The sequence below is a fragment of the Pinus tabuliformis genome, chromosome 9, assembly GCF_031772625.1.
Source record: "Pinus tabuliformis cultivar Carrire ecotype Pingquan chromosome 9, CPIR1, whole genome shotgun sequence".
In the NCBI taxonomy this organism is placed as follows: Eukaryota; Viridiplantae; Streptophyta; class Pinopsida; order Pinales; family Pinaceae; genus Pinus; species Pinus tabuliformis.
The window spans coordinates 1966548044-1966573822 of NC_142307.1; the positions used below are offsets into that span (position 1 = coordinate 1966548044).

The window sequence follows — 25779 nt, forward strand, 5'->3', positions numbered from 1 at the left end:
TAAGCGCACTAAAAACACAAACTTCTTGTAGAATATTTACAAACAATTGACAATAATCTTGCCCATAAATCATAGTTTATAACTTTATATGCACATAATATTCTAAAGAAATGTGTAATTTTCTTCTGTTCTAAAGTATTGTCAAGCTTTGAATAATAAATACCAAAAACGCATAATGTTGTTGAAAAATATAGATAAAGCTGGCATTCTTTTGCCTACTCTGAAACAGTAAGAGACAAATAATTATCATAAATACTGACTATTAGCAACATAACAAACTTATGATGCAAAAACTGTCCACACAATTGAGCAAATTGTAGCAACCTGACTGATTTGATAGCAGACGCAGTCTATTACTTAACTTCATCTTCTGCTAAAACGAAAATAAATGAACAAACTCTATTCTAACGTGAATCTTTTTCTATTGTCTTTATAGGAAATCATTTCCCAACCAATGCCAAAGAGCTCAATCAACTTAGTGAACATTATATGCATGCTAAGTATCGGCCCCAAAATTAACAGTATGCTGTAAATAGGTATACACTAACAGTATACTGCAAATACGTATACACAAAGTCAAGTTTATGTGGTATTATAGTTATTGATAAGACTTATTGATTTTCAAGGAGAGAAGCCGAAGGTTTTTTCGGGAGGTGAAATGGACGGAAGGAAAAGGTGGACTATAAGAAGAGAGAAAGGTATATTCTGAAATCAATCTTTAGCACAAGGAACTAGTGGAAGTTTGGATTCTGGAAAAGGGACTAAAGCTTTCAATGAGGAACTGAATAAGGTCCAAGGAGATTATTTTTCCATTGTCAAAACTTTAGAAAAGTCCTATACCACAACAGAGATCCTAACAGCAAGGGAGGTACAGACTCATAAAACTCTAGTAGACAGAAATTTTAGGTTGTTTTACAAATGATGTAAGGAAAAGACAAGTCAGTAGTTCTCTAGAACTTGGAAAGTGAGATGTCAGAATAGAGATGTTAATGGAGGAAAGATCGAGAAGTCATCCCTGCCAAATCAAGAAAAGAGGGAAGAAGGCTTTAGCAGTTTTGTAGAGAAGAGATCTCAATCATTCTGTAACAGTCCAGATCATGAACAAGACCTTAAGCTAGAGCGAGGGTTTGGTGGCCTAACCTGTGCCAAATTGCCAAGAAGACAGGTGCTAGACAATAAGAAGAATGGGGAAGAATTAAGTCTGGGGCTTCAGGATACCAAAAGGATAAACAAATGCATTAGAGCGTGGAAGGAATGGAAAATCTGTTGATAGGAGAGGATGTGGTATAGAAGAAGTCAAACCTATGATGGCAAGTGCCTACAGGATGAGCTGTTGGTAGGGAGGCTGGAGAAGAATTGGAAAGGAACTCTAAGGTATATTCTAGATTTTCACACCTTAATACATGGTTGGCTAACATTTGAATTTAGGTCTGCAAGAGATGTGGAGGAAATATTAGCAAAGAAATGGCACTAGGGATAATGTTATCTATACCAAATGCTATGGAGGCTGAGATTTGATCCAATAAAATAAACTACTTACATGCAGCGGATACGAGTAATGATGCTTAGGCTACCTATGAAGCTCTAGAACAAAAATATTCTAAAAAATCTAGAGGATAGTATAGGTGATTTTATTAATTAAGAGCCACATTTCCAATCCAAAATTGATCGAAATATAATACATATTCTAGTAGAAATAGATCTATGGGAGGGCTTGCCAAAGGAGATAGAAATAGTCTAGGGTCCACTGAAATTCATACAACCTCTAGATTATTGGAAGCTTCCATCAGATGCTTGAAATGTTATGATGTAGCTCACATATAGTAAAATTGTTCCAAGAAAGACCATGGATGGCTTTATGAGGAAAAAGAGCAATCCTACAAGGGGGCTCAAAATTGCCAAGAAAAGAGGATAGTGATGACGTAAAAATAGATAATCTGAAAACCCTAGCAAAGATAGTACAAGAAGCTCTAAATCAAGCAGTAGAAGTACTAGAAAGGAGATTCCTTGAAAATGGAAAGGGTAATAGCATCAAATCCTCCTTGAATGGATTGGAGGAATATCTAAAAAGGTAGCTGGCTCAAATTCTTTTATTTACTCCTATACCATTTGATAATGGACTCAAATATTTGGGGTTCAATCTTGAACCTAATGGTCACAAGTTAAAACACTGGAACTTCCACTATGAGAAAATCAAGTGAGAGTCAAACAACAGTTACAGATGGCTTTCGGGAGGCAGTGGGCTGACATGGGTAACTGTTCTAAAGGGATACCAATTCTAGAGGGGATACAAAATACTAGAAAGGATTAGAAGAAAATGCTTTAGTTTCCTGTGGACAGGGAAACGAGAGAAGGAAGGGATCCCCCTGGTTGAATGGAGAAAGTTGGCAAAGCCTGAAGAGGACAGAAGGTGGGGCTTAATAAACATTCCCCTATTTTGCCAAGCCTTTGCAACAAAGAACCTATGGAGGGTGATTCATCAAGAATGTCTATGATGAAAAGTGATGTACAATTAATTTAGTGCTAGAGTCCCCCTATTGAAGGGGCCTACCATACCATCTCTTCAATAGGCTGCTAATAAAGAAGGGTCGATGTCCACTTGCAGTAAAGGAGAAGGTAGAATAACTTGCAAAGGGGTCATAGGCAAATTTCCCATGGGTATCAAAGACCACACCAAACTCTCAAACCCCGCAAAAAGATTGGTCTATGGCACCAAGTTGTAACTAACACACTACTTGTAACTTTGTAGTTGACTTACCAATTGGACAAGTCCAATGGAATTGTAAGCCAATGGGATTGTAGGACCAATGGAATCACAAGCTGAAATGAACAAAGTTCATTTGCTGAAGAAATATCCAACATAAGAAGGACAATAGACAGAAATCCATAAAAGACAAGAATATATACAATAGTGAATAAGATATGAATGAATAATACAATTACAAAAACATGTGACAGTGTACTTTTAGTATTGATTGGTCGCAATGGTCAATAGGTCATGTCCCCTGATTAAATCATGTCCTTTAGTTATGATGCATCATTTTATCTATTGCATTAGTTATTATTTATTAATATTTACTTTTATTGAAACTTGATCATTTATTATCATACTAGTGTTTTCTTGTAATGTCCCTGAGGGATTAATTAGCCCAAGGGATGAAGTAGCCTATCAATCCCCATAGGCTATAGATAAAGGGGAAAACCCCAAAACATCCAATGTTGGGCAAGTTTTGGGGTAGATGGAGCAAAAAAAGCCCAAAATTGGGGCTGGTGTGAACATCATTCAATTAATGTAAGAGAAAACCACCCTCATAAACATCTATAAATAGAAGGGGCTTAGAAGCATTTGAAGCATGACTTGGATTGGATCATTTATCTCTGTTTTTCTTTGAGCCTAAGGCTCAGAGGGTTTAAGACCCCTTTCTCTTGGACTAGCTTTGGCGGAGGTGATCCCACCCTATCTAGTCACCCTCTATCCTTTCTATTTGTTTCTTTGTTCTGGCAACAGGAAAACAATCCAGCTGACGGTAGGGAATTTGTGCTGAAAAGTCTGAGAAGAAGGCAGAACAAACTCATCTGGAGCTAAATGAATTTCTTGGAAGCAGGTCGAAGGGTCTTTGAGTAGAGGAATGCATTGTCTGAGGCAGTCAAAATATCATCTGAGCAGATTGACGAATTTCTCTGAGATAGTCGAGATACCCCGCAACCGAGTAGAACACAGACAGAGGCACCGAATTTATCTAAGACAGGAGAGCGGAATTTTCTAAAGCACGGTGTGTCCTCCCCAAGGTTAACCTTGTGCATTTGAAGCAGATCGGACCCCTTCTGAGGACGAATGATTCTATTTGACTCTTCTGTGGCAGAAGTGAATGCTTTTGGGGTTTCTACAGGCCCGAAAGTCTGATGGAATTCGTCCCTGTACAGAACTAAAGAAATATGTAGAGGATATGATGCTTGAAGATTGCCACAATCCTGAAAATTGATCTTTGGGACGAATCAGTGCCATCCTCGAGTAACCTGAGGTCAGCAAATAGAACACCAAGATCGCATGGACAAAACGCAGCTCTTGAGACTCTGTGTGAGGGTTTTCTGAGAAGGATCAGGCCACTCCTGAGAATCGATATATTGAAGTCAGCAAATCATAATTCCTGTGGCAGATGAATTGATTAAAATTTAAAACCATGTGCAAGAGTCTACAAGAAACGGATCAGTTTCCCTTTGTGAAGCAACCCGTCAACATTTCTATGGCAATCGCACCCTTTGAGGTCACAGTGGGTAGGGTGTCTTTTTAGAATTTATAGGGATATGGGATGTGCCTATTTTAGTTGTAAACAGTCCGGATAGATACACTAGTGTTCAGTGGTTATATGATATATCGTGTTGAATCTGGAATCAATTGTCGTATGGTTGAAATGTTAGTACACTCGATGGATTATGAACAGTGGGGCATTATTATTACTGAACAAACAGTGAATTGTTATTAAATGAGCAACGAGTGTATTATATTGTGCTACTGAACATGTTTATTTCATCTCTATATGAGTAAAAGAAACTTTATTGTAAAATAAAAGGGAAAACCCTGATTATCTGAAACCCTAGGGCAGAAATTTGGTTAGGATATTACAGTGGTATCAAAGCTGGAATCCTGCCAGCTTGTGAGGGTGTCAACTTTGTATGTTTCCAGGGGACACAAGTAATGTTACAGTCGGAAAGAATAAGGTTAGCCGCAGCACAGCCATGGGGGTTATCTGAAACCCTAGGGCAGAAATTTGCTTAGGATATTACAGTGGTATCAGAGCTGGAATCCTGCCAGCTTGTGAGCGTGTCAACTTTGTATGTTTCCAGGGAACACAAGTAACATTACAGTCGGAAAGAATAAGGTTAGCCGCAGCACAGCCATGGGGGGCAAGGAAGATCGAGGAAGAGCAAATTCGAAGACCTCTTGCATGTACTAAGTCATGGACAGACAGAAATGACAAATTTGATATTACAAGGGCACCAGCAAGGACAACAGTTAATTCAAGGGCAATGAGAAATAACTCAGGTACTAGAGCAAGGACAGCAACAATTAGCCCATCTAATGGCAAAATCTCATACAGAATTGTAATGTTGTTGGTAATAATGATAGCAGAGTAGATTTTGGTAATAGGGCTGGTACTGACAGAAGAGGCAGCCATAACCCTGTTTTCTCCAATGTTGTTCCTCAAACATACAACAAGACAAACAGTGGAAAGAACCTCAGACCCTTACTCCCTAAATTTTTAAACCGACAGGAGACAACAACCCAAGAAGTAGCAGAATAGAATAGGCTCTTTGATGAATACTTCAAGAGTATGCAACACTAGAAGAGAACACTCAAGCAACCCTAACATTCAAGGAATATAGCAACATTAGATACCAGAATAGACCTAGAGAGCAACGAAATTCGGATATGGCGTGAAAGATAGGGAAGCCACCCATCCCCTCTTTTGATAGGTCATCAAAATGCTCAGCCAGGGCTTGGGTGCAAAAGTTGGACACCTATTTCCGACTCAATCCCATGCAGGAAACAGATGTTATTCAATTTGCCACACTACACCTAGAAGGAGAAGCACATGATTGGTGGTATCATGGACTGGTTACGTTGGGGCATGCAAACATCACTTCTTATGTAGACTTTATGCAGAGGTTGATAAATAGATTTGATCGGAAGAATCTGGATATACGTTTTAGAGAGTTGGCACAACTCAAGCAAACTGGATCACACAAAGAGCTTATTGCATAATTCGAACGAATCGCAGTCATGGTGACACATATCTGAAGAACGATTAGTCATGCTTTTCACGGAGGCATTAGCCGAACCCCTACAAGGCTAGGTCAAGGCATTCAATCCCACAACCCTTCAACATGCCATAAAGAAGACTCGAGATATGGGAGGTGCAACACCAAAAGCAAAGGCTCCACCAATGCCACTAGTCATTCCAAAAGGACAAGGGCAAGAAGATATCTCTGGACAATGAATCCAAGAAGGATCGACTAGATGAAGAGACTCGAAACGAGCTTAGAAGAAGAAGCTTTGTTTCACTTGCAAGGAGCCATGGGAACTAGGCCACCAATGTTTGGGAAAAGATAAGATTCAATACATTGAAGTATTGCCCGATAGTGATAGTGAGAGTGATACAACGCAGCCACCGAGTAAGGAACTTAGCATCTAAGAAGAAGCACCACCCCTGAAAGCAGTTAGGAAGCCACTTCCAAGTATTGAAGGAGGTACTATTGCCACTCTCTCAGGAGTTCCAAAATATCACATTCAAGATCAAGGGTGCTATACAAGGGCTACGTGTCATAACATTGACAAATGGTGGTGCAACATACAACTTTATTGATGCAGTTGTAATGGTAAGGAGAGGCCATCCCGTCCAAGAATTTGAGGGCTTTGAAGTAAGCGCAACTAATGGATATCATATGGCATTCACCCGGGTAGTTCCACAGTTGAGTGTCACTCATTGTAAGTATACGCTTACTGATGATTTTTGCGATAGAATTGGCGGATACTAACATGGTGGTGGGAGTTCAATGATTATACTCGCTAGGAAAAATTGTGATGAACTACCAAACGATGGAAATGGAATTTTGAGACCCAAAGGGAAGCAAGGTAGTTCTGAAAAGCATGAACAATGGTGGTCCCTGCATGGTCAGAGCTCAACAGATGGAGGTTATACCCAAACAAGGAGAAGTAACTTGCATGTCAGCTTGTAGAACTACATGTCACAGCTTACAATCCAATGAGTTCAAGCATGCAGATCACGCACATTCTTGAGAGATTGGAGAGCACATCTCTTAGTAGAGTACTTCAAGAATAAAGTCACTTGCAAAATATTGGATGGACTCATTTAAGATGACAGGTATAAGATGGAAGACGACATCATCTTCTACAAAGATGAGATATATTTTGTCCTCGAATTTGCGCTTAGGGAGAAGCTTGCCAGAGCCACACATAGTAAACCAATTGAAGTCCCAACGTTATCTCATCCTCAAGAAAAGGATTGCATAGACAATGAGAAGTTATTTGCAACAACAAGGTAAGAAAGGCACACAAGTCAAACTGGCATGCAGACACAATATCCAACCTACACTAATGTTTCATATTCTAACTAGTCCGTTGTTGAACAAGTGGGACCAAACAGGATTGCAACATCTTCATCAGGAATGATTATCTACAAAGTATATCTTGGTGTGAAGCATAGCAAACTTGAAGGCACAATGCAAAATATATTCAATGTTCCACCAAGACTCCGAGACGGGGAGACACAGGTCCAGGGAGACGCACAAGGGGGACGTGTGGGAGTACCCTCAAATTTTAGAGAAATTTAGGGGGGACGTTGGGGTATATATATATATATTTTCCTTTTTAATATATATATATATATATATTGAATATGAATTTGTTATGCTTTGATTATTGAATATGAATTTGAAATATATATATATATATATATATATATATCAAAGCATGAATACAATGATACATACATAATTGAATAAAATAATGAAATACATTGATCCATACTCATCATCCTTACATGATTCATCCATAGACCACGAGATTCAATAATGAAATACTCTGATCCATATTCATTATTCATTATTCACCATTCTAGAATCTACATTGATTTAAAAATTAAATTCATCATTCATCATTCTAGATTCTAAATTGATTTAAAATTGAAATTCATCGTTCATCATTCTAGAATTTAATTAGTACTAAGCAAAATAAACTATAATAGATACTGAAATCGGAAGACTGGAATAGTAAATTGATATAACTAAAACTCAAAAATAGTGGAGTGTTGAGTCTAAAAATCACTCTAAACTACACAAAGGGCTTGGTGCTCTTGATTAAATACTAATTCCATACCCTTGTACATGACAAAATGCAATGGAAACATTGCAATCCATCAAATCCTGAGTTCCTGAAAAACTATTTAGTATTAAGCTTGCTGGATTTTGAGTGAGATCTAAAATTCTACTTTCTCCATATGAAATCCAATGAGGTTGGAACCACTCTCAAACATCCTGAGTCTTTTCATGGTAATGTTAAAAATTTAAGTAAAAGGATGAAAATGAAAGATAAAGGAGAATGTCACTTTTACTTTAAGAATTTAACATTACCATAAATTGCTTAGCATTAGTAGGGAAATATGGTCAAATACTAGGTTTTGCCTGTCATAAACCATTGTTTACAAGCAAATTTAAGGTGGGATGCATAGCCCATTTTGAGGGGGGACGCCCAGGTGTCCCCCTTTTAGGGAGTCGCGTCCCCCACAATGTGGAAACGTCCCCCCTGCATCTCCCCGCATCTTCCCAAAAGGGGGACGTGGGGAACGTTTCCCCAGACGTCCCCCTGTCCCAAGTGCAAGGGGTGCCGGGTGCGCGCACCCGACCCTGGGGACGCGTCCCCGTGGAACACTGAATATATTGCATGGGGATAGTGGTTGCTATCTATATTATGAACCAATTTTTTTTGTCCCTAAACCACTTTGGGAGAGGATTAGGTGGAAATTTCAAACAAATTCTGTTGCAGGGAATTCTTGGGAAATTATGGAGCATGGTGGAAGTCTAATGGGTGGTCAATTGCCCGCTACAAAACAAGGAGAATGGTGCAATTTGCATATTGTTGAAAACTCTGGCGGAGGAATCCACTGGATTGTATATTAGCAGCTTAAGTTTAGTATAATGGAACCTGTGAAGTATGTGTCTCATGGAAGCATGGCATTTTAGGGGCGTTATGTTGGCATTATGATGCATATGTTGTACTTGATGGCAACACTCTCATAGAAGATCATCTCACTTATATACATTCAGATGAATCTACAGAAGAGATATCAGATGTGACAACTCAAAGGAATCAAATGGCAAGCTCTTTGTAAGCAGAGGTTCAAATATTGTTGAAATTATGAAGGACGCAGGTACACCTTACAGAAAGTGCGTCCCCGCAGGTATATTATGCAGAACCCGCGTCCAGAGACGCCGGCCAGCCGTTCAGGAGGTGCGTCCGCCCAGTGCACACATTTCAAGGCAGAGAAAAGCACGTGGGGGTTTCTTGCGTGGTATCTAGCCGACGGTTTTGTGGTTCTATGGTGTCGGCTCGTGGTATTGTTCCATGTTTTGGGGAGAAGCTTGCCTATATAAAGGAAAGGAGTTCATTTGGATTATGTACCATCTTTGTTGAATATCTTTTGGTGAGATCTAGTCCAGATCTATGAAGGCGAATCTTCTAATGGACTATGATCGCTATGGCGCACGATCAGATCTGTAGATCTGACTGTTTGGGTTAGTCTTGAAGTCTTAATATCTTTCATATCTAAAGAGACGCAGGTGCAGTAAGGGTTCAGGTGCGTCCGGGACGCAGGAGCGAACCGGTTCAGGTGCGCCGGACGCAGGCGCAGAAGGGTTCAGGTGCGCCGAGACGCAGGCAGTTCAAAAGACTCAGAGCGAGGGACGCAGGCTATCAGTTGAGCAGAGTGCGTCCGGGACGCGGGCTAGCAGTTGAACAGGGTGCGTCCAGGGACTCAGGCCAGCAGTTGAGCAGGGTGAGTCCAGGGACTCAGGCTAGCAGTTGAACAGGGTGAGTCCGGACTCAGGCTGGCAGTTAAGCAGGGTGCTTCCTTCTCTTAAAATCCTTGTTTATCATTGTTGTGTTCTGGGTTTTGGTCCTATTATTGTTGATCTAGTTACTACAGTTGATTGGGTGTTTCAAAAGGTTGTTTGAGCTTCAATGTTGTTGGATGAAATGTGGCCTTTCAGTTTATGGGTTGTGCTTCAGTGTATCCAGTATGAAAATTGATGAAACGTGGTACTTGAAGGAGAGAAGATTGTAGGCCGGCGCCTACGTGCTAGTGTCTAAGCTAGTACAAGAGCTAAAGGAAATCTTTGGAACATTGTAGCAGGTAGTAGCCTGCGTACTAGTAAATGGATCGGCTAGTACAAGAGCAAAGGGGGTTGTAGCTCCCGTACTGGTATAAAGCTGCACCAGTACAAATATTGTAAAAGAATTTTCTTATTAAGAAGAAGATTGAGATGACTTGCAGCAGGTGGTTTTCTCCCGCATTGGGTTTCCACCTTACATCATTGTGTTCATGTGTGTGCCTTATGTGTGATGATCTACTTTATGTTACTGCATCTGTTAACTGATAATATGGTTGATAATGTTCTAATGCACTCATTGAAGATTGATTAACTTAATCATAAGAAGTTGTGGAAGTAGCATATATGAATCTGATTATGGAAATGAAAAAGTTTTATTAATATGATAATACTGATTCACCCCCCCCTCTCAGTATTATTTCCAACAATTGGTATTGGAGCAAGTCCTTTGATAGAAGCTTGATCGCTTGAAGGAGATCCGTGGAAGAATGGGAAAGAAGCTTAAGAAGAAAGCTAATAAGAAAAAGAAGTCATCTCAGAAGAACTGTGACAGTGGAAGAATCGATTGGGGATTAGGCATAAGAAGCTCTTCAGATTCAGAATCAGATTCAGAGTCATTATCAGGTATGAATGTGTTATCCTCTGATGTTCCAGCTATATTTCCTTGTGAAAGAGATGAAAGTGATAGCGAAACTACTGAATTTGCTCTTATGGGTGAACAAGAAAGATATCAAATAGAGGCAGAATTTAAAAGGCTGACAGACAAAATTAGAGATCAACAAGATCTATTAAACAAAAAGGAATGTGATTTCAAAGAAGAAGCTACCAAACTAAGGGCACAACTAGAAGAAGGAAACAAGGTAAGAAAGCTACTCAAGGACAAGGAAGACCAATGTCAAAAATTGCAGCATGAAGTGACATCATTAAGAAAAGAAGTTAACGAAAGAAGCACAACCATCAAGAAACTCAAAGATAGATCCAGCTACTATGAAAATCTTGAAGCTACAATCCTCTCACTAAAAGGAGATCTTGAAGAATCAAAGAAGCAGAATACAGATCTACTCCAAGCTATTGCAAAACAAGAAAACGAAGTCACCAGCTTAAAATCTCAACTGGAATGTGCCTTCCGAGTTCGTCAAATGCAGCAAGATCTGTATGAAGAACAAGAAAAAGAAATTCTCAAACTAAGGGAACAAATGGAAGAAGGAAGGAAAGCTGAAGAAGTTTTGAAAAAGAAATCTCTTGAAAAGGAAGAACAGCTTCAGGTTGAGGTAAATATCTTGAAAGGTAAACTAGAAGAAAAGGATAAGCTTTTACGATTTCAAGATAGCTCTAAAGTATTGGATGATATTCTTAGTAGTCAAAGGTCCCCTGCTATAAAGACTGGTCTTGGTTTCCATGAATCTGTTGAAGGTGAATCTAGTTCACAAGGTGAGGCAAGAAACTCTAAAAGGAAATCTAAAGTGATCAACGAAGAAGTGAAAGATCAATCTCATCATCAACCAAGGAAAGAGATTCCTCAAAGAAAATCCTTTACTCCTCCTATGAATAATGTTGAATGTTATGTATGTCATAATCTTGGACATGTTGCAGCTAGATGTAGAAGAAGAAGAGTTCAAGACCATTATGCAGAAAGGTCATCTCAATCAAGGTACTTTTATGGATATTGCTTTGCTTGCAATATGTTTGGTCACAAAGCTACTGATTGTTACAGGAGGAATATGAAACATGTAAGATGTTATGCATGTAACAAGCTTGGACATATAGCCAAGGAATGCAGGAACAAAGGTTGGGCATCATATCAAAAGGAGAAAATGTCATCATCACGCTTGAAGATATGGAGGAAAAAGGAAGTACAGTCAGAAAAGGATGGCACAGTACAATGTACAGACATACCAGAATCAGAGGAAGCTGAAAGTACAGGACGCAGTGCTGTAACAGGAGACCCGCGTGCGGACGCAGGACAGACCAAGTCCAGGTGCGTCCAGGACGCAGTTCAGTAACTGAAAATCTGCGTGGGGACGCAGAGCGACTGAGGATCAGGTGCGTCCCTGAAGCAAAAGGACGCGGCGCGATAGTGTTTTTGGGTGCGTCCCTGAGTAAAAGTACGCGGCGTGATAGTGTTTTTGGGTGCGTCCCTGCAGCAACAGGACGCAGCGCAGCAGAAGATGAAGTGCGTACCTGTCTCAAAGCATTTATTGGCTGATTCTTCTTAACAGATGGCACTGGTTCAGGGGGAGCATATGTCCTAAATGCATTGTTGGCATTATGGTCCTTGGTGACAAGCTTATGATTCATCTTGCTATTATGAGTTGGTCACATGATCAGATGTATGGTTGATTCTCTAATGATGTTTGCATGAAGTCTTTATTATCCTTGGCACATATATGGATGAGATTTCGTGGATGATTATTCAAAGTCGCATTGTTGAAGACATGATGATGATGAGTTACTCATATGCATTTCATGATGATGTTGACATGAGCAAGATGCATGATTTCTTTCTTGGCACAAATGGATGAGGATTGTTGGTTGGATACAGGGATGATTCATACATATGTTGATTGATGCTGATGCTTTCATTTGATGGCTCTTGATTCATGTAGATCTGGATGGTTATGAGTTGATGTTGACAGATACTATGGAGCAGATTATACAGTGTTGTTGATGATGTTTGTCATTTGAAAGGTCATAGCAAAACTCATGTTGTAATCATCTTTTCAGGTCATGTAACGGCCTTTGTCCCCCCACTATGCATGGGATGAAGATGTAATGTATTTGGTTTTCATATTTCTGATGTATTCCCACTTGGTTGGATGGATGATCCTTATTGTGATGGGTGATGGATGTATGTATTGAGTCTTTTGGTGATAGGAAGGTCATTTATGATATATAGAGTCATGTTCTTCTTGTAGAACATCTTTTTGCAGACCTTGCTTATAGTCAGGGGGAGTTTGAGCATGAACAAGCACTATACAGCAGAGCAGACATCTCAGCTTGTTCTCAGAAAGACCATTATCAGATTGGAGCACCATGACATATACAAAGGGGGAGCTCATTCAGAGACTTCAGCAGATCTGGTTCTAGTCAAAGGGAGCATGTTCTTAGGGGGAGCATACCCCTTTGCCCTTGATGTCAAAGGGGGAGAGTGATTCGGTGTTGTTGCCATCAAGTCCAAAGGGGGAGATTGTTGGCATTATGATGCATATGTTGTACTTGATGGCAACACTCTCATAGAAGATCATCTCACTTATATACATTCAGATGAATCTACAGAAGAGATATCAGATGTGACAACTCAAAGGAATCAAATGGCAAGCTCTTTGTAAGCAGAGGTTCAAATATTGTTGAAATTATGAAGGACGCAGGTACACCTTACAGAAAGTGCGTCCCCGCAGGTATATTATGCAGAACCCGCGTCCAGAGACGCCGGCCAGCCGTTCAGGAGGTGCGTCCGCCCAGTGCACACATTTCAAGGCAGAGAAAAGCACGTGGGGGTTTCTTGCGTGGTATCTAGCCGACGGTTTTGTGGTTCTATGGTGTCGGCTCGTGGTATTGTTCCATGTTTTGGGGAGAAGCTTGCCTATATAAAGGAAAGGAGTTCATTTGGATTATGTACCATCTTTGTTGAATATCTTTTGGTGAGATCTAGTCCAGATCTATGAAGGCGAATCTTCTAATGGACTATGATCGCTATGGCGCACGATCAGATCTGTAGATCTGACTGTTTGGGTTAGTCTTGAAGTCTTAATATCTTTCATATCTAAAGAGACGCAGGTGCAGTAAGGGTTCAGGTGCGTCCGGGACGCAGGAGCGAACCGGTTCAGGTGCGCCGGACGCAGGCGCAGAAGGGTTCAGGTGCGCCGAGACGCAGGCAGTTCAAAAGACTCAGAGCGAGGGACGCAGGCTATCAGTTGAGCAGAGTGCGTCCGGGACGCGGGCTAGCAGTTGAACAGGGTGCGTCCAGGGACTCAGGCCAGCAGTTGAGCAGGGTGAGTCCAGGGACTCAGGCTAGCAGTTGAACAGGGTGAGTCCGGACTCAGGCTGGCAGTTAAGCAGGGTGCTTCCTTCTCTTAAAATCCTTGTTTATCATTGTTGTGTTCTGGGTTTTGGTCCTATTATTGTTGATCTAGTTACTACAGTTGATTGGGTGTTTCAAAAGGTTGTTTGAGCTTCAATGTTGTTGGATGAAATGTGGCCTTTCAGTTTATGGGTTGTGCTTCAGTGTATCCAGTATGAAAATTGATGAAACGTGGTACTTGAAGGAGAGAAGATTGTAGGCCGGCGCCTACGTGCTAGTGTCTAAGCTAGTACAAGAGCTAAAGGAAATCTTTGGAACATTGTAGCAGGTAGTAGCCTGCGTACTAGTAAATGGATCGGCTAGTACAAGAGCAAAGGGGGTTGTAGCTCCCGTACTGGTATAAGGCTGCACCAGTACAAATATTGTAAAAGAATTTTCTTATTAAGAAGAAGATTGAGATGACTTGCAGCAGGTGGTTTTCTCCCGCATTGGGTTTCCACCTTACATCATTGTGTTCATGTGTGTGCCTTATGTGTGATGATCTACTTTATGTTACTGCATCTGTTAACTGATAATATGGTTGATAATGTTCTAATGCACTCATTGAAGATCGATTAACTTAATCATAAGAAGTTGTGGAAGTAGCATATATGAATCTGATTATGGAAATGAAAAAGTTTTATTAATATGATAATACTGATTCACCCCCCCCTCTCAGTATTATTTCCAACACGTTATATTCAGGCGACTAATGAAGACGCGCAATCAGTGGAGTGCAACCTCTTATGGGCGAAATAACATCTCGCAGTGACAGTATGTTCGGAATGGTAATTGTGAAATTTGAAGGCAATCCTTCATGTTTAGGGTTTTGATGAGAAAAAGTGGCAGCACTCAGATTTGTCATTGCTTAGGGACAAGCAATGTCGAGAAAGGGGGGCCATAATGTCCCCGAGCAATTAATTAGCCCAATGGACGAAGTAGCCTATTGATCCTTGTAGGTTATAGTCCTTGATAAACGGGAAAACCCCAAAATATACAATGTTGGGCAACTTTTCGCGCAGCTAGGGCAAAAAAAGCCCAAAGTTGGGGCTTGGTGTGAACATCACTGAATTAGTTTAAGAGAAAACCACCCCTCATAAAAATCTATAAATAGAAGAGGCTTAGAAGCATTTGAAGCATGACTTGGATTGGATCATTTATCTCTGTTTTTCTTTGAGGTTGAGGCTTTGAGGGTTTAAGACACCTTTCTCTTGGACTAGCTTCGATGGAGGTGATCCCACCCTATCTAGTTACCCTCCTTTATCTTTTCTATTTGCTTCTTTGTTCTAGCAACAAGAAAACAATCCAGCTGAAGGTCGTGAATTTGTGGTGAAACGTCTGAGAAGAAGGCAAAACAAACTCATCTGGAGCGAAATGAATTTCTTGGAAGCACGTCGAAAATTCTCTGAGTAGAGGAATGCATTCTTTGAGGCAACCAAAATACCATCTAAGCATATTGACGAATTTCTCTAAGATAGTTGAGATCCCCCACATCCGAGTAGAACATAGACAGAGGCACCGAATCTATCTAAGATAAGAATGCGAAATTTTCTAAAGCAGGGTGTGTCCTCCCCAAGGTTAACCTTGTGCATTTGAAGCAGATCGGACCCCTTCTGAGGATGAATGATTATATTTGACTTTTTTGTGCCAGAAGCGAATGCTTTTGGGGTTTCTATAGACTTGGAATTCATCCCTGTACAAAACTAAGGAAATACGTAGAGGATATGTGTCGGAAGGTTGCCGTAGTCCCGAAAATTGATCTTTTCGGACGAATCAGTGCCATCCTCAAGTCACCTGAGGTCAACAAATAGAGCACCAAGATCACCTGGACAAAATGCAACTCTTGAGACTTTGTGTGATGGTTTTCTGAGAAGGATCGGGCCACTCCTGAGATACCAAAATCAGCAAATCGAAATTTCCATGGCAGATGAATTGATTAAAACCGAGTGCGAGAGTCTACCTAAAACGGATCAATTTCCCTTTGTGAAGCAACCCGTCAACGACTCTATGGCAATCGCACCCTTTGTGCGAATGGGACGTGCCCTATTTTAGTTGCAGATAATCCAAACAGATACGCTAGTGTTCAGTGGTTATATAGTGTTGAATCTGGAATCAGTTTCCATATGACTGAATGTTAGTATAATTGATGGATTATAAACAATGGCATTATTATTACCTAAACAAGCAACGAATTGTTATTGAATGAGAAATGAGAGTATTATATTATACTACTAAACATGTTGTTTACTTCATCTTTGTATGAGTAAAATAAATTTTATTGTAAAAAAAAAAGGAAAACCTTGATTATCTGAAACCCTAGGGCAGAAATTTGCTTAGGATATTACATTTCTTATTCCAATTTTGATAGTATATCTTCTTTGCACACTTGTGTCACTTCATTTATGATTAAATGTTAATTAGTGGAGATGTTTGGATTTTCCATCATTTGTACTTCAATTATCTACTTCAAGTGGATTTGCATCTTCAAGATATGTTATGTCAATTAGATCCATGTTGATTCCTTTCTCCACGTTTTAAATTTTTACATCCAACAACTTTCCCAATTCCATTATTTCTTTGTTGACTGGTGATTATTGTAGCAACTTCTTGTCATTCTTTAGCTTTTTTATTTGTGTACATAAGCTTTGACTATGATTCCTTAAGCATAAAAGTTCTTCATCATTTTTTGCTTTGCCAATTTTGTTCTTAAGATCTCGATATTTTGGTTTCTCATCTTTTAATTTTTTTTGTTCAAGCAATCTCAATAAACTTTCCTTAAGCAAGAATTGTCTTCATCTTTTTCTAATAGGTTCTCCTTCAATTCCTTCACAAGATATTGCTTCTCTTGTTTTAATTTTTTATTACACCACTTCGTGACCTTTCAGACTTCTTGATTTTGTGCAAGTAATTTTGACTATGGTCCTTTAGGCAAGTAATTTCATCATCTTTTTCTAATAATTCCTTGTAAAACATATCATCGAGATTTTTATAATTATGTTGTGATACTTTCTCATTTTGCTAATGTTCGACTAGTTCATCATCTAAGTTTTTTAATTGTGAGTTACATTTTTTGGTACATTGAATTTTGGCACCTTAAAGTAGTGACGCTCGATGTTGGACTTGCAAGTCAGATTTAGTTTTAATCAATTCTTGAGCTATGTGTTCTTTCTTGTCATTTGCCACTTCTTATGTTAAATGTGTTGGACTAAGTAAACTTGAAAGACAAATTTGATAAGCGTGGAATGCATTCTTATTCACAAGATATGTATATAACTAGTAAATGCATTTCACTGACCCTTGGTTTTCATCTTCCAAGAGGTCTCTTGGGCTTCTAATCGTTGTTGGCCTTCACTTGCCGCTTTTCGCCTTCCACTCAAGTGAATGTGCCAAATTCACATAATCCCAGGGGATTATATTTCCAACATTTCCCCTCTTAATCCAAAGGGGTGTATGTAAGTCCAAGAAAAGAGCTAAAATACGAAAGTGCATGTAACCAATAACTGGATGTGCCCTTTGAAATGGTGTTTTAAGGAAGACCACAAACCAAATGAGGTAGCAAAAGCCGAAGTCCTTTGTTAGTGGTGGTTTAAGGCTAGCCACCAACTCTAGAACTTGGCTGGAAGCAGTTCCTCGAACAATTTTGAATCTGGCTCGAAGCTGAAGTCTTCTACAAAATGAAAGTGCTCCCTAATGATGGTTTAAAGATAACCACAAACTGATGAAATGGTTAGTAGAAGCCAAAGTCTTCTACCGTGGTGGTTTAAGGCTGGCCCCAACCAAATCATGCCCATGGAACATGTGTCTATCTTTGGCTACAACTCTTGTTCATTTTTGTGTAGCTTGGGAGGTACTCCAAGCCCAAGGGTTCGAGGTTTGGAGGGCAAAGCGCCACAAGGGTCACTTGTGAGCTTGGAACCCAAGCGTGCGGTTTTGCACCCATCAGGATTTCGGCCAAAACCATGATGAATTTGAGCTCAAGAAAATTTGAGGTGATAGAGCTTGGCGTGCCAATTCCAACGCAACAAAGATCACTCAAATCAAAGCTCTAGAAATGAAGATATGAATTTTTTAAGTTGACAAATAACTAATGGATAGTCAAGTCATGTAGGCTTGAAGTGAATTCGTCCAAGAGACATGTCTCTTCATCGATTCATGGAGCCCCTCATTTGTGTATAAATAGAAGGTGAGTTGATGTCATTTTCTCATCCAAGTGTGCAACATTTCTCCAAGAAAGTGGACTCGGTGGAGAGGGATATCTCTAGCCTAGCCGCAACACAGGAAGGTATAGGGCAAGGGTTTGGGTGATTGTTTTAGGGCCAAGACAAGATCCAAGGTGTTGTTCTCAAGTGCGAAAGAGGAATGTAGCTAGGCCAAGTACAAGGGGAGCAGAACCTTGTTGTTTGCGACTGTTTGGGCACCATTCTTGGAGGTCGAGGCTACAAAACAACTGTTGTGCTAGGCCGCAGGCCATAGCACACAGCTAGGGACTGCGTGAGGGTTGTCAAGGGTGGACAATGCCCTAAGGAGGCAGCGTGGCAAGGAAGGAGGTCTGCCAAGGTGGACTGCATCCCTTAAGGGGCTTGTTCGTTGACTGTAAGGTGGATTGAGGGTTGCAGTACATGCACTAACCATGGTTGTCACAAACAACAAGGGCAAACATATTACAGCAGTGTTTTGGGAGGAATGTTGGGTCAAAGGAGTTGACAAGTTTGGATCGTGATCATTGCAACCTATTGATGTCGTGTGGAGGGTCTTGCAAGGAGGTGAAGAGTCTTCCTAGGACCAAAATCGACAATGATTGGATTGGGTGCTATCGATCTGATTGGAGGGCAATGTGTTGGCTACCCAAAGTAGCCCTAGAGAAGCATAGAAGAAGGACGTTGTTTGGTGCGTGATTGGGTGAAGTTTGCAGCCTAAAGAGTAGCTCTTTGATGGGCGAAAGAGGCTACTAGAACGTAGTTTGGAGCTCAAGGGTTGATGAACTAGAGGAGTAATTGTGGAGTCCGAGATTTGTGAGTGGAGAAGGACTTCTACAGCAGATGCGGGGCAATCCTCTTAGCCCGTGTTCATTGTGGGAGATGGACATCTTGCAATGATAGGTGGCAGCCCTTCGTGCCCTATGTTGGTCTTCATCGGTGCAGCGCAAGAAGGCCATAGTGGGTTGAAGTCCCTGAGTAGCTGAGGAGCAGCAGTGGGCAGTTAAGAGTTGTTCACAAGTGGAGCTGTGAACAACTCGACAAGAGTCTCAATGTGTTGATGCGTTGATGGACAAACGATCAACTAGAGAGCAGATTGACAGTCAAGATTCAGTGGCCAGATGGACTTGGAGCATTGATAGAGGCAGGAGCTGCAGATTGGGAGCTGAAGGACCAGGCAGGTACAGGGTACAACCAAGGGGAGCTGAGAGAGTCGACTTCATCAGCGAGATGGTCAGAGTATCTTGTTGAGGGCAAATTGGTTGTCGATGTACTGACACCAGGCCCCAGTTTTGTATCTTGTACTAGTGGATGTATGAGGGCCATTATCCCTGGTACGGGAGCCCTATATTGTTGTATTATATGTTGTTTAATATAACGAAGTTGGGTTGAAAAATGTAAAAAGTTGTCTATATTCTGTGCATGTGTGATTTATTGCTTTTGTATTCCGCTATGCAAAGTAGTATCGTTGAGATTCTTGGTTTGGTAGCGTCGGAGATTTTAAGATTCTATCCTAGACCCAAGATCGTGGGAATTCAACATGGTATCAGAGCGAATTTGAGCTACTTTGAGGGATAGTGAATTAGAGTGTAAATAGCAAAGCAACTCATAGGGAGTTGTGGGTGTCTAAATCATGGAGCAGAGGGTTCAGCTGAGGACATGAAGATGTGGTCTTGACAGGTTACATGGCGAGATGGGTTGGGAGTTTTGATGGATTGGTGGTGAGCCTAGTGAATAACAGTTTGTTGTAAGGCAAATTGTTGATCATGGACTTTCGTTGACAATCATGGATGGTTGGGACAGCTCGAGGGTTTCTTTGGCATGGACGAGATTAGGTTGATCAAGATGGCTTCATGTGATGGACTACAGATTGGTAGGCTAGAGTCTTCATTGGATCGTGATGTTGCATATCCGAGATTGGAGGGATTTGCACGAGTAGTATTTGATCAAGGAGGATGAATGCTTGCAAGATTGAGCCAATGGAGATCTTGTAGGCTCATTTGTGTATAAATAGAGAGTGAGTTGATGTCATTTTCTCATCCAAGTGTGCAACATTTCTCCAAGGAAGAGGACTCGGTGGAGAGGGATAGCTCTAGCCTAGCCGCAGCACAGGAAGGTACAAGACAGCGAGGGTTTGGGTGACTATTTTAGGTCCAAGACAGGAACTGAGGTGTTGTTCTCAAGTGCGGAAGAGGGAGGCAGCTAGGCCAAGTACAGGAGGAGCAAAACGTTGTTGTTTGGGACTATTTGGGCACCATTCTTGGAGGCCTAGGCTACAAAACAACTGTTGTGCTAGGCCACAGGCCATAGCACACAGCTAGGGACTGCATGAGGGCTGTCAAGGGTAGACAATGCCCTAAGGAGGCAACGTGGCAAGGAAGGAGGCTTGCCAAGGTGGACCGCATCCCTTAAGGGGCTTGTTTGTTGACTGTAAGGTGGATTGAGGGTTGCAGGACGTGCCCTAACCAGGGTTGTCACAAACAGCAAGGGCAAACATATTACAGCAGTGTTCTGGGAGGAATGTTGGGTCAAAGAAGTTGACCAATTTGGATCGTGATCATTGCAACCTGTTGATGTTGTGTCGAGGGTCTTCCAAGGAGGTGAAGAGTCTTCCTAAGAGAAAAATCGACAATGGCTGGATTGGGTGCCATTGATCTGATTGAAGGGCAGTGTGTCGGCTACCCAAAGTAGCCCTAGAGCAGCATACAAGAAAGACGTTCTTTCATGCGTGATTGGGTGATGTTTGCAGCCTCAAGAGTAGCTCTTAGATGGGCGAAAGAGGCTACTAGAAGGCAGTTTGGAGCTCAAGGGTTGACGAACCAGAGGAGCAGTTGTGGAGCCCGAGACTTGTGTGTGGAGAAGGACTTCAACAGCAGATGCGGAGTTGTCCTCCTAGCCCGTGTTCATTGAGGGAGATGGACATCTTGCAGTGATAGGTGGCATCCCTCCATGCCCTGTGTTGGTCTTCATCGATGCAGCGCATGAAGACCATAGTGGGTTGAAGTCCCTGAGTAGCTGAGGAGCAGCAGTGGTCAGTTGAGAGTTGTTCACAAGTGGAGCTGTGAACAACTCGACAGGAGTCTCAATGTGTTGATGCATTGATGGACAAACAATCAACTAGAGAGCAGATTGATAGTCGAGGTTCAGTGGAAATATATACTTGAAGCATTGATAGAGGCAGGAGTTGCAGATCGAGAGCCGAAGGACCGGGCAGGTACAGGATACGACCGAGGGGCACTGAGAGAGTCGACTTCATCAGCCAGATGGTCAGAGTATCTTGTTGAGGGCAGATTGGTTGTCGATGTACTGACACCAAGCCCCAGTTTTGTATCTTGTACTAGTGGATGTATGAGGGCCATTATCCCAGTAAGGGAGCCCTAGACTGTTGTATTATATGTTGTTTAATATAACGAAGTTGGGTTGAAAAATGTAAAAAGTTGTCTATATTATGCATGTGTGATTTACTGCTTTTATATTCTGCTATGCAAATCGTTGAGATTCTTGGTTTGGTAGTGTCAGAGATTTTAATATTCTACCCTAGACCCAAGATCGTGGGAATTCAACAACTCTAACTCTGGCTCTAGCTGACTTAGGGTATAGGCTTTGGCAGCTAGCTTTGGTTCAAGATGTGGCTCAGGCTCGTTTGATATAACTTTGAATCTAGTAGTTGACTATCAATTCCCTCCCTATCAGATACAAGGTGAGAAGATGAAGGTCTCTCCGCTGCAAGATGTGTCAATACTCAAGAATGAACTCTGTAATATGACCAACAACAATTGCCAAGAAGCGATCCATCCAAGGTGAATCTTTGCTCTTGCAAGAGTCTTGTGTCTAGAACATCTGTTGGAATGATGAGTTTGTTTTCCACAATGCTCACAAGGGTGAAAATCAAAACAGTGATCATTCATGTGGCCAACTAGATCACAATGTTGGCATTTGACAATATGAAGTGGTTGTATAAGAGGAGCAAGTGAAGATGAGTTGTCCTGAAAAAATTGAACACTCTGAAACTAGATGGGCTTGGACTAGTGTGGAATGTGAAAGGACACTTCCTTTTCGTATCCAAGATTAGTTATGTGCCTCTTGTAAATATCTTCTTCACAAGGCCTAATGATGGTCTTGGGAAGTGCAAGCAGAACCTCTACATCTTCATGTGAATCTGCTCCTGAAGTGGTGTCACTGATCTGATCGTGTGTTGGCTGCTGCTGAGAATGAATCTCAAACAGAGAATTGTTCTTAACAAGAACCAATTCAGAATGTTGATTCCTTTGTTGTAGTTTATCTTATTCGAGCTGAGATTCAAGCTGCAAAAACTGAATCTTGTCTTATGCATTTTGAAAACAAGTTTGAATATCAGTGAGAGTGGCTTTGTCGATTTTTGACCATATTGTCAACAGTAGAAAGCATAAGAGTATTCAATAACTCTAATACTTCACTAATTCTAGCCATTTTTCAACAATTCAAGCTCGGAAGATGAAGGGTGCTTGTTTCTCCCAAAAATACATCTATTTACAATGCAATTGAACATCATTCCATCTCTCAAAACTTTGTCATTCGTTGCATTCAAGCTTAGTCTGAACTCCTAGAACTCAATCCGGATCCCTGTTCCCGCAGATTTGTCAAATCGAGAAAAAAAACTCTGGTCCATCTCTCGAAACAACTTCCACTGCGGCCTTACAAGCAGTGCTCACAGGATTTCCCAACTTAATCCCATTAATCACCGCTTCTTGGGACTTCAAAAACACCTTATACACCTTCCCCTGAACAGGCTCTGCATCGATTAGATAAGTTATACCTACGTTTGAGCAATGGTTGTTATACTGTGACCCAATAACGCAAACAATGACTCCAGTGGCTTCAAAGTAGAGAAGCTTGTCATTCCTAACAGCCCTTGGCCTCAAATCAAACTCACCTGTGCTCTGAAACACAAGAGGGTAACAATAAATCCCATCTTAAATCCTTTCAGATAGACTGACAGTATCTATTGGAAAGTTTAATGGTGGGAACATTGAATTGAAACCATCTTCCCACTGTTGCTGCTCACACAAGATACTAGAAACACTCCCCCATTCGTTCACTACAAGCACTAACAGAAAATCTTCAATGAATTATGAAAAATTCAAAGTGGGCAGCAAGCAGAATGCTTGTCCATTACATGTGTCTGTGTTGAGGCAAATGCCCATGAATATGAATTCAAATTCAACATCTGTTAATCAGAACCATTGTGAAATCAGGGGGAACGCTTAGAGTTTTCAAATGGATAGGAGCCAAAGCCAAAATTACCCTTAGCTGCGTTATTCTACAATTGGACAATTGCCTGTGAAAATTAACAACACAAGCAAACAACCACTTGTAGAGCCTGTAACTTTGAAAGTGAATAACAGTTCACTAGCTACAGTGAAGACAGAGTATGAAAGTGAAATCACTGCATTGACATTTGTAGGAAGGAAAAAGGAGTGGCAGGGTCCACACTAAACAGAAGTGAGATTTCTGCAAGGATCACAATAATGCAAAGTAACACAACAAAGGTTTCTGGAGTCTGAGAGCTTGAAATTAAAAATCCTGTTTAACTTAACACTACTGAAGGCAGATTATGAGAACCCATGGCAAGTTACTCCACAAGCCAAAATGCAGAGGCAAAGGTTCTGGAGTCTGAGAGCTTGAAATTAAAAATCCTGTTTAACTTAACACTACTGAAGGCAGATTATGAGAACCAATGGCAAGTTACTCCACAAGCCAAAATGCAGAGGGAAAGGTTCTGGAGTCTGAGAGCTTGAAATTAAAAATCCTGTTTAACTTAACACTACTGAAGGCATATTATGAGAACCAATGGCAAGTTACTCCACAAGCCAAAATGCAGAGGGAGATTGTACCGAGACCGAAGGTTTCTAGTGTCTATACTCAAGTACCCAATGTCAATCAATTGAGATTAGCTCTTGCTATGAATTTGAGGTGTTTCAAGGACATGACTGTGCTTGGAGCAGGTTCGATGCCACAGACTCTCGGTAATCTGATGGTTATTTCGCTGCGAGGACACCTTGAACTACTCCCAATTTTCACTCCAAAAATTAAAAAACTCAACAGCGTTAAAGAATGCAGAGATTTCTGTTTCTAAAAGGAAAATCCATGTCACACAATAATCTCAATGGCTCCGATCTTCCAGCTGATCTCGACGACACGCCCAGGCTGCAATATATCAATGTGTCTTATAATCCCCATTTCGTTGGCAGACTGCCAAAGAACATCTGGAGCACACCAACTCTACAAATACTTTCCCTCTCTTTTGTTAATATTTCAGGGTCCCTCCCTTCATTGAGAATCTGTCAGTGCCTTTACAAGCTCGAGTTGCAGAGCTGCGGTTTCTGCAAGGTCATAGAGCATTTCCTTATTGTCTGGAATATATTTTAGACCTGTCAGTGCACTATTGAGCAAATTTTGTGCAGACTTATGACAAAAAGGAGGGTGCTCCCAATGGAAGATTTACGAGGCTATTTTGGGCCTGTTTACTCATTTACTACAGCAATAAGATTGACCTTATGCGTGCTAACTCTGATCTAAATAATATCAAAGAATATCACAAAGGAACTGGCAAACCATTAGAGCAGGCAATAGCGTCGGATACCTCTAGGCACTAAAAAGAAATTCTGCTTACTTTGATAGTCAAAAAGCAATCTAGAGCTCATTCACATTTTTTCATCTACAGTCCACACCAAACAGAGAGATGACTACAAAACTCATGGTCAAGGAAGGCCACACAACCGTGGCTCACAAGTTGCTCTAACACAATTAAAAAATGGGTGGGGCTATCATATCTTGTGCAAATTTAGAATTTAGATGCATAAGGTTGAGGAGTATCATGCAACACAGTGTGAGTCATCTTGACACATTTGCACGATCACCTTCACTCATTGCGTAGTTGCTTGGAATCGAACTGTCAACGACCATGGTCAGTGACTGTTTGGATACGCTATTGTAGTAGTTAACATCCCCACCATGAAGTCATATCAGAGGCCACTCAGGAAACAAAATCGTTATTTGTGGAAGCTACCATAGAATCTAGTCAAATACCTGAGTCATGTGTTATGGTGGACCTACCATTGATCCGTAGCTGCCAATATCAATAACAAGGCTAGGTATATCCATAAGTGAAATGATTTTCATTAATCATCGAAGGGGAAGGCCATATGTGTGAAAACTTACCATGGAAGAAAGCATCATGACGATACAAGTTCAATTATATATATCATCTTACCTTGATTACAGTATAAACATATAAAGGAGATTTATATGCACCAAAACGAGGAATTTGTAATCTAGAGGTGAATAAGGGACTTCAAATTCATTACAGAATGGGAAAAAAGGAGGTAAAAGAAATAAAATCTAATACCATTTCCAATCATGGATAGTAACTGAGGTGAGGAACAATTTTTTTAAATGTTTCCTTCAATCACGTTTAGAGAGAATTCAACAAGGAAGAAGATAAGCTCTCCAAAGAGGCATTAACTCTGGAGGAAGGAATGCTTTATGAGGCGGAAACAAATGGAGTGCTTCTAGAAAAATCTCATTGCTTATTCTGATGACATCCAGTTTTGAGAATCTGGTGTCCTGTGTGAGACA

At 40.9% G+C, this 25779-nt stretch overlaps 1 protein-coding gene across 1 annotated transcript in view; it reads right to left on the bottom strand.

Annotated features, from left to right (window-relative positions):
* LOC149156865 (cytochrome c1-2, heme protein, mitochondrial-like) overlaps nucleotides 1–25779 on the bottom strand; it is a 98113-nt gene that overhangs the window by 70476 nt on the left and 1858 nt on the right. The window lies entirely within an intron of this gene.